A 9,904-nucleotide genomic window follows, 5' to 3' on the forward strand; every position below is an offset into this window, starting at 1 on the left:
TCAGACCAAGGTACACACTTCACAGGTGAAGTAATGAAGGAACTGTGGAAGACGCTAGGCGTCAAAGCCAACTTCCATATTGGCTACCACCCACAGGCTTCAGGCCAGGTTGAGAGAGCAAACAGGACTGTGGTGAGTATTTTGAAAAAATACGTAGCCGCAAACCACAAGGACTGGGACGTGAAACTCCCTCTGGTCCTCATGGCCATAAGGGCCACTCCACACACGTCAACTGGCATCGCTCCTTTCGAGATGATGACGGATCGACAAATGACTCTCCCTCTGCACCTGTTGTACCAACCAGGCGATGCTGCCATGGCAACAGCCTACACCACACAACAATACATGAAAGACTTGGAAAGACACCTTAAGAACACTTTTGCTTTCGCACAGAAAAACCTGGAAAAATCAGCTGAAGGACGCAAAGCGTACTACGACCAAAAGGCCTCTTACGAGGAACTCCAAGTGGGAGACAGGGTCTGGTACTACACGTTTGCACCCAAAACTGGGAGAGTAGAGTCCGGGACCGGAACTCTCGCCCGTAAGCTGATGCCCAGATGGACTGGACCCCATCTGATAATCGACAAAGTGTCTCCAATTATCTACCAGATAAAAATCAGTAAAGGCCAAAAAGAGCCAACTGTTAAATGGGTACATCGTAACCAGATTAAACAACACAAGGCGTGCAATAACTCCTCAGGAGACAAAGATCTCACAAAATCTGACCTCGTGGGAATAAGGGTCATCCAGGCAGAAGATAACTAATGGATAATAAACTTAACCATAGTTTAAACTCACAGGACCTACCCTTGATAAACGGGACAGCGTGACTGAATCTGGCAACCAGGGTGAGGAGAGGCAGTGAAACGATGTTTCTAGATGCTTAGTCACTACTCTTGTCGGTGTTGAAACGTTGTTTAGTTGATTTTGGTATTGTTTCTGAAGGAAGAATGAATTTTGTTGTGTAGTTAAGTTAGAGACTATGAAGCCTTTAACCATGCCAACATGCAGTTCATTCGTTAAATTGCAATCTTTGCGGAGTCAATGTATATTATTGCTACCTTGAGTACCATAATCTACATTGATCTCACAACGCTTAAGCCGAACCTACTCGAACAATTCTATTCGGGGGGATAGCTAATTCTTTTTGATAAGTCTCGCCATAGACTTCCAAAACATTTATGGGAAAACCAAACACCCAATCTCAAGTCGTTCGTCTAAAAGACAACAGACAATTGCACCAAACTATATTTTACCATGTAAAGCTAACTTAAACCAAGTTAGAAATGGAAAAATAGTTTGGAACACTTTTCTATAGGCATAAACTCCTGTAGTTACCCTTTTCAGCATGCTCCACCCCTTAACTGGTAGTTGTAGCTGTTCCCAACCATAATAGCTTACACACCAGATGCATATAGTTTAAGGCCTTATGTAAAATCCCCTTCATAAGCCCACCTTAAACCACATAATTGCATGACACATTGAACCAGAACGGCACAGGCTGGACGTCGCTGGAGACAACCTTCGCTGGAGGCGACCTGCAATCCTGACGTTGGTCTCCACTCTTCATCCAGTGGCCGCTTCTTCAGTTCAACCCAAGGGTACCCCTCTGTATGCTGATTAATCAACACTTCCAATCGTTGTGGATATACCGTTGTGGATTATATGACTTTTTCCAATGGATTACAGACTCTGTTTCCAAGGGGTTAAAGCATTGCTACAATGGAATTATCGAGACGATATGGAATTATGATCAACACAATGGAATTACCAAGAACATTGTGGAATTACCTTGACTTTGTTTCCTTGCTGGATTACTTCTGACTTTGGTCTTCCTTGCTGGATTACTTTTGACTTTGGTCTTCCTTGCTGGATTACATCAAGCTCAAGGACATTTGAAGGTCTAAGTTCACGGTTGGAATTCATCCCCATGGACAGGCGATGATTTCCAAAGGGGGGACTGTAGTGAACCTGATCTGACCTCAAATCTGATCAGATGAACAGAGACTGTTATTTCATTGATCTGCATCCAGAAATACAGTTTGAGCCATCTGGTGACTTTCTTTCTTGAATCAATCAAGTAGAAAAGACAATTCTCTATGATCATTACTATTTTACAAATGTTTGATAATCAAATTGTGTTAGTTCACTAAGAGAACTACTCATTTTTATTTTACATAAACAGTAAGTAATGATTTTTATTCTTCATTCAAAGAAGAAATCAGGTTAATATGCATTTCTTGATTTTCTGTCTTCAATGAGCAAGTTTTGTAAGTATGTTAAAGGTCGAATCTCGGTCAACTAAAATGTTTACCGAGAAGAAATGTCATGTTTAATCTTTACAGAAGATACAGAAGAGTTTGATTCCACGAAGTCTGATTTTTCTCCAATAATCTTTTCTGTATGTTGTAAACAATCTCATTCTCTGACCTCGAATTTGATAACATCTTACATCACAAACCACACCTCTATTCTGGTCTATCCACGAATCAGAAAGCTCTAAATTGACCCGGAAGTCAACTCATTTAAAATGTGGCAACTTCCCGGTTCTTGCAGAGTGCTGAAGGTTGATGGAGTTAAAGTGTAAGAGAGTGCACAGAGTCTGATGTCGGAAGTCTGATAGAGAGTGAAAGGAGATGAAAGGAGTTCAGAGTTCTTGGATGCAAACGCGTTCAGGATGATCCAGAGACGTTTTGGGATTATAACTTCTGTTTGAACAACCTCGTACGACTCTCTAAGGGTTTGGCAGTTCTCAGGGAGACGCTGAAAGAGTCAGAAAGGAACCCTACGCCGACGCTGATTTTATCGTCAACCAGGTAGAAGGTTCTATTTTCGACCAAGTGTACTGTGGGCAAGCTGAGATCTGATGGAGCGTGCACGTTTCTGGTCAAACAGATTAATTCCCTCACAAATCTCTCTGTAAGATAAATCTCCATTTCCATCTTAAACTCTGCTTTCTCTTAAAATCAGTACAGATATTTTAGAAATATCTGAAGCAAAGTCCTCAATCACCGCTGTGTGATTGAAGTCCATTATCTGTGAAACTTGTCTGTTATTATTTTCATATTTTGCCAAATTAATGTAAATGTTTGATGTTAAACTTTGATTCTGAAAATAAATGACCACATTCATTTTGATGGGTCAAAGATAATAACGTCTCTCGTTACATGTCTGTTAAATTCAATGCACGACATTTACACAGTCAGAAAGATGAGGAACTCGTGAAAAGTATGAATATATATCTCTATATGACATACTACACTGTGCTCCAGCATCAAAGTGTGGCATGGAGGCTGCACAGCTGCAGAAAGAAAAGCTTTGCAGAGAGTGGTGAAGGCTGTACAGAAGTCTGTCGGTGTCAGCCTCCCCACCATCACAGACATCTACACCTCCAGATGCAGGAAGAGGGCTACCCGCATCATGAAGGACCTCACACACCCAGCACACACACTTTTTGCCCCACTCCCCTCAGGAAGGAGGCTGAAGAGCATTAAGTGTAGAACCATTAGACCGAGGAACAGCTTCTACCCTGAGGCTGTTACTCATGAATCTCTAACCAGAATAATCACTGTGAAAATCACATCATGTTGCTGCTGATCTGTTTCAATGTTGATGTGTTCATGCGTGCACATCCGCTCACACAGACTCATGTTCATGTTTGTGCTGATGTTCAATGTTTTATGTTTTGAGTGCTTAGTGTATATTTAGTTGATGTTTTTCTTAGTTCATATCTTAGATGTTATAACTGTTTTTCATAATACATTTTATTGTTGGATGTAACTGGGACCCTGTGTACATAATTTCGCTCCACCACATGTACCACATGAGGTGCGAATGACAATAAAGAATCTCTGACTCTGACTGGGTTAAGTCGACCCCCCTCTGTGATAAATTCAAGGAATGTTGCCTGTCTCTCAATCTTACCCAATTGATCAACTCTCCGACAAGATTAAACAAAAACCATCCGGAAAAATCCTCCATCTTAGACCTGTTTCTAACAAATATGCCTCACAAATTCCCTGGTACAGGTGTATTTACCAAAATTTTGAGTGATCATTGTGTGACAGCGGCTTTGAGAGATATTAAACTTCCATCTTCTAAGCCCAGATTAATTCAAAAAAGGGATCTGAAACATTTTTGTGAACAGTCATTCCTCTGGGATCTGTCTCACTTTGACTGGCATCGTACTCTGTTAACTGATGACGTGAACTCCGCTTGGAACTATTTTCATAATAGTTTTATTTATTTTGTGAACAAACATGCTCCTTTTTGTCAGTTCAGAATAAAGGGATGAGACAGCCCCTGGTTTACTCCAGAGCTAGCTGACTTCCTGTATAGGAGAGATCATCTTTGGGCCACAGCGAGAAAATATGACTCAGACACTGATTGGTTGAGTTTTCGACAGATGAGGAATAAATGTACAACTGTTGTCCAAGCAGCAAAACACAACTATTTTTTATCTTAAACCTCCAAAAATCTAAATGACCCCAACAGATTCTGGAAAACCATCAAATCTCTCTCAGGCACCCCCCAATCATCTGACCTCCCATCACAACTTCTCATTAACTCTGTTCCTGTGTCAAATAAGCACGAGATCCTGAACTGTTTCAACAAACATTTTGTTGCTTCTAGTTCTTTATTTAACAGTTACTAATGGAAAATCAGCCACTTCACTTAATAACCAAACTTCTACAAATCAAATCCCTTCTACAAGTCAAACCTCAAGTAAACATAGCTTCTCTTTTTCTCCGTTCTCAGTCAGTGAGGTTAATAAACTGTTAAAAGATCTTGATCCTAAAAAAATCTGCAGGTCCAGATGAACTTCCACCTTGTTTCTTAAGGCTGGCTGCTCATATCATCACAGTCCCTGTGACCCACATCTTCAATCTCTCCATAAGACAAAACTCCATCCCAGATGCTTGGAAAACGGCCGTTGTTCTTCCTGTGCTGAAGGGAGGTGACCCCACCTCACTAAACAACTATCGACCAATCTCTAAACTCTGCATTTTAGCCAAGGTTCTAGAAAAACTGATAACCTCTCAAATCAAAAATTACCTGGACTCATTTAACATCTTACCTCCACATCAATCTGGTTTCAGGAAACAGCACAGCACGACTGCTTCACTGAAGGTTCTTAATGACATTGTTGAAGCACTGGATGCTAAGGATTACTGTGATGCACTTTTCTTAGACCTGTCTAAAGCTTTTGACACTGTGGATCATAACATCTTGTGTCATAAACTCTCAGAAATCCGTTTCTCTGAACACACCATTGGTTGGTTCTCTAATTATCTTTCAGACCGGAAGCAATGTGTTCAACATAATGGTACTTCCTCCAGTTATTTAACGGTCAACAATGGTGTACCACAAGGCTCAGTCTTAGGACCCATCCTCTTTACAATCTACATACATAATCCCTAATGCATCCATACATTTCTACGCTGATGACACAGTTGTTTATTGTCGAGCTAAAACTGTTGCTAAGGCTTTCCAGCTTTTGAAATCTGCATTCAACATCCAGACTGATTTGTTCCGCCTCAAACTTGTCCTAAATGCCGACGAAACCAAAGGGATGCTTTTTTCAAATAAGAAGTTGGTCCCAGCAGATCTTCCTCCGATTTTATCCTCAAATGGTGTCCCGAATGAGATTGTTGATTCCTATAAATATTTGGGTATCTTGGTCAACTCACAACTCTCTTTTAAGCTTTGTGTGGAAAACTTGGTAAAGAAACTGAAAGTTAAACTGGGTTTCTTTTTCAGAAACAGATCCTGTCTAACCCTGAATGCTAGGAAACACCTTGTATCTGTGACTTTCCTTCCCTCCATTGATTACGGTGACATTATTTACATGAAAGCTCCTACAAGAACACTGCAGATGTTGGATGCTGTCTATCATGGTGCACTAAGATTCCTAACTGGCTGTGATTATCGTACCCACCACTGCACCCTGTATTCACTGGTTAACTGGACATCATTAACTTAACGCAGACTCTCTCACTGGTACATTTTCATCTTTAAATCACTTCTTGGTCTGCTGCCTTCATACATCTCTTCCTACATGTCTCTGCATGAGTGCAGCTACGGCGTGCGCTCTCAGGACATTATTACCTGCAGTGTTCCCTCAATGAGGACTGAACTAGGCAAGAGGGCCTTCTCCTACTCCGCTCTTGTTTCCTGGAATACCTTACAAAAACAATTGAAGCTCTCCACCTTGACCTCTCTAAGTGGCTTTAAGAATCTGTGGACTCCTGGCAGGGACCAATGCAGACGTGCTCCTGTTTTTAGTTTTCTACATTCGCCTTAGAATCTAGCTGATTTTGTGTTAGCTTTTTCTTTTAGCCATCCTATTTGTTTTAAAAAAAATTAAAATTAAAAACTGGAGTATGACTTTTTATAACTGTTTATTGTTGTCGCTGTTGACCATTGTTGTCATCATTCTTTGTTGAAATCAGGTGTCTCTTGTAAATGAGTCCTCGAGGCTCAATGGGATTTACCTGTCTAAATAAAGGTTGAATGAATCCTCATTAAGCGGATCCGCTCAGTGGCTAGACCCACAGGTGCTGGCCTTTTTCTGGGTAACTCCTGATCGCTCCTCCTGCCTGGAGGAGAGCGTCCTCCCTCCTCGGCAGTTTCCACGGGCGCCCCGATAACAATAGTAGCAATAACCTTGTTGTCTGTGTGAATCAAAACGTGTTGATTTTGCAGCACAGGAGCAAAGTGTTGAATCACATTCAGAACTGTGCGACATTCCAGAACTTTTATATGAACTGTTGTGTGAGAAGGCCACAGCGCCCCTACAGCTCGAGATAGGCATGTCCCCCCCCCCCCCCCCAGCCTGACAATGACATGTCTGTGAAGACTGACATGTGTGACATAGGTCTGCTGACGGAGACTCCCTCCGACAGAACCGGGGGTTTTCCCAGTGTCGGAGGTCTGTCCTCACGGAGGGAGGAACAGTGATCATCCATCTCTTTTGCTTTACCAGATCCACGCGCAGACGAGCAAACCATCTCTGCAGGCGTTGCATGTGGAATAAACCCAGTGGGACCACTGTGTGAGCTGACGACATCGTTCCTAACAGCTTCATGACGGAAATAGCTGTTACTACTCTGCCCAGTCTTACGTGGCAGAGCTGGACTCTTAGAGTGTCGATTCTCATCTGTGATAAACGAGCCCTCGTGATGGTCGAGTTTAGTTCCACTCCCAGATAAACAATGGTCTGGGCCGGGAGAATCAAGCTTTTTTTCCAATTTATGGTGAAGCCCAGATTTAGCAGGTGTGATGTCACCACCTGAGCCTGCGCCGCTGCTTCCCGTCTGGAGCGTGACAGCAGCAACAGATCGTCTAGGTAAAACAAAACTCTCATCCCTGCTCTGCGTAACGGTTGTAGGGCCGTCTCCACACACTTTGAGAACGTATGAGGCGCGAGGGAATAACCGAACGGCAGCTTGTTGTACTGGTACTACATCCCTTGAAAGGAGAAGCGCAGAAATTTTCTGTGTTTTGGGATGATCGGTGTGTGGAAGTAGGCGTCTTTCAGGTCGATGGAAATAAACCAGTCGTTTCTCTGGATGTTGTCCAACAGTTGTCTGGTTGTCAACATGTAAAACGGTCTGTCCACGATCGCCTTGTTGAAAACTGACAGGTCCAAAATCGGTCTCGTTCCTCCAGTCCGTTTTGGAACAAGGAAGTTACGTGAGTAAAAACTAGGGCTGCAACTACTGATTATTTCAATAATCGATTCATTAGCCGATTATTTTTTAGATTAATCGATGAATCGGCAAAAAAACCCACAACCTTTTAATTTCCACCCCTTTATTCCAAAATTGAACATTTGACTGACATAGCAATTCACACAAAAAACAGGTTGCTATTTGACTATTCTGTTAGTAAAATATTGTATAAAAAAATAAAAGTTGGTCAAATAGTTTAAAAAAAACAAATGTACACAAAAATGTATACAAATGCATCTTTATACCTGCACAATATGTAGCTACTTTGTAAAATGTGTCATTGAGGGAAGAGTGTAACCTGGATTAAAAGTGTGGATTATTGTAACCTGGATTAAAAGCGTGGATCATTGTAGTGAAGTATTTGTCTTCAACCATCGACAGAGGCCTCATGTCAGTGACGATCATTTAAGGATGTTTCAGTGAAGACAGCTGCTGCTGTGGTGTCCATGATGTCTGTCAATCATGAAGGCTGTTGGTGTTTGTTGTTGTTTTCTGGAATGAGACAGTAAATATGTATTATAACATAATTTACAGCAACTCAAGAAATGCCTTGTTTCACTTACAGCGTTAGGTTCAGGCAAAAGTAGCTAAAAGAGCAACACACACACACACCCACACACACACATATATATATAAAATACTTAATTACACACATTTGAGTAGATGTAATAAATTAATTTAAATCCTGTTTAAATGCAATTCATCCTGCCATACCTGCAGTGTCTTCAGACTTTGCCAGCAAATTAAAAGTTGAAGCTTAATCATTAAATTATTATCTTTGTGTTAGATTTATTCATAAATCACATTTAAACACTGCTTGTACCAATTAAATTAAATAAAAAGTAACACATGTTCTCTATCACCATTATTAATCAGCAAACAAACAAACAAACAGCTTCAGCTACAGACTGACGTTACGTTTTCTCACTTGGAAACAGAACAATGTGTTAAATTGTAGAGACTCACATGCAACACGAGTTGGGAGTGAGACGAGTTGTATCAGCTGCAGCTCCTTCCTCCTCCTCGTGACTCCGACATGTTTACGTTTATCAGCGTGGTTCTCCTGTGTCGTGTCGGCGATTTTCAAAGCGGCATGTTTCTCATTTTTTATCTTTGTGAAGTTCTCCCACACTTTGGAAGACTTGGGTCGAACAGTTTTCGCTGCGTTGGTCATTTGTAAAATTTACTTAAATTTCCTTTGAAAACACGCCTCTGCTTTGCTCCCCCCTCGCTCTGTTCAACTCGCGGTGCAGTTTTTTTTTTTTCAAACTTTATTCAGTCAGTCAGCATTGACAATGAACTGCCCGTGAACAAAACGAAACGGCTCCGCAGCGCCGTGAAAGACGCATAATCGCACGACACAACGAATCAATAACAAAATTCGTTGCCAACGCTTTTAATCATCGATTTTTATCACTTTTATCGATTCGTTGTTGCAGCCCTAATAAAAACCTGTGTTTTTCTCTCCATCGGGAACCCTGGAAATTACCTCTTTTACCAGAAATTCCTGGACTTCTGCATTTAGGGACGAGACCTGGTCTGGTGATGACAGGACCATCTCTAAAACTCCTCCGAACGGAGGGGGTCGAGCTGCGAATTGCAGAGTGTAACCCCTGCTTATCAGCTTGGCCATCCATCTGTCTGGCAAGCATGTTCCTAGCCACTCCGCGTAACATTCGTGGAGTGGGCGCGCGTTTAGGTGGTGCGTCATGTTTCTTATGGACGTTAGCCAGTCAACCGCCTCGACCGCCGTCATGCGCCACGGAAGTGTGTTCCGCGTGACCCAGCGCGAGGCTTCCTGAAAGGGCTCTGAGCGCGTCTCTGTGCCGCGTTCAGGCTGCAGGTTCGCATTCATGTCTATGTAGACCAGCGTGTTGAGGAGAGGCGTGTGAAAACTGCTGGTGCCGCAGGAGTGCACGTTTGACACCGCTGCGGTGAGACGCGTGCTGCTCCTGCTGAGAGCCAGATTCTTCACTGGGCTCGTTCTGCGATCTCACATTTATGCTGACGCAAGCGGGCGAGAGCTGGGAAGCGGTGTGCACGCCTTCATCAACGCCGCGCTGTTTGAGTGAAGGCTGCAGGTGCCGCGGAAGCACGCGTTTGATTTGGTGAGGTGCGTGCCACTCCTGCTGAGATTGAGGTTTCTCATTGGACTCGTTCTGTGGTCTCAC

The sequence above is a fragment of the Nematolebias whitei genome, chromosome 7 (assembly GCF_014905685.2).
Source record: "Nematolebias whitei isolate Nwh7 chromosome 7, NemWhi1, whole genome shotgun sequence".
Taxonomy (NCBI): domain Eukaryota; kingdom Metazoa; phylum Chordata; class Actinopteri; order Cyprinodontiformes; family Rivulidae; genus Nematolebias; species Nematolebias whitei.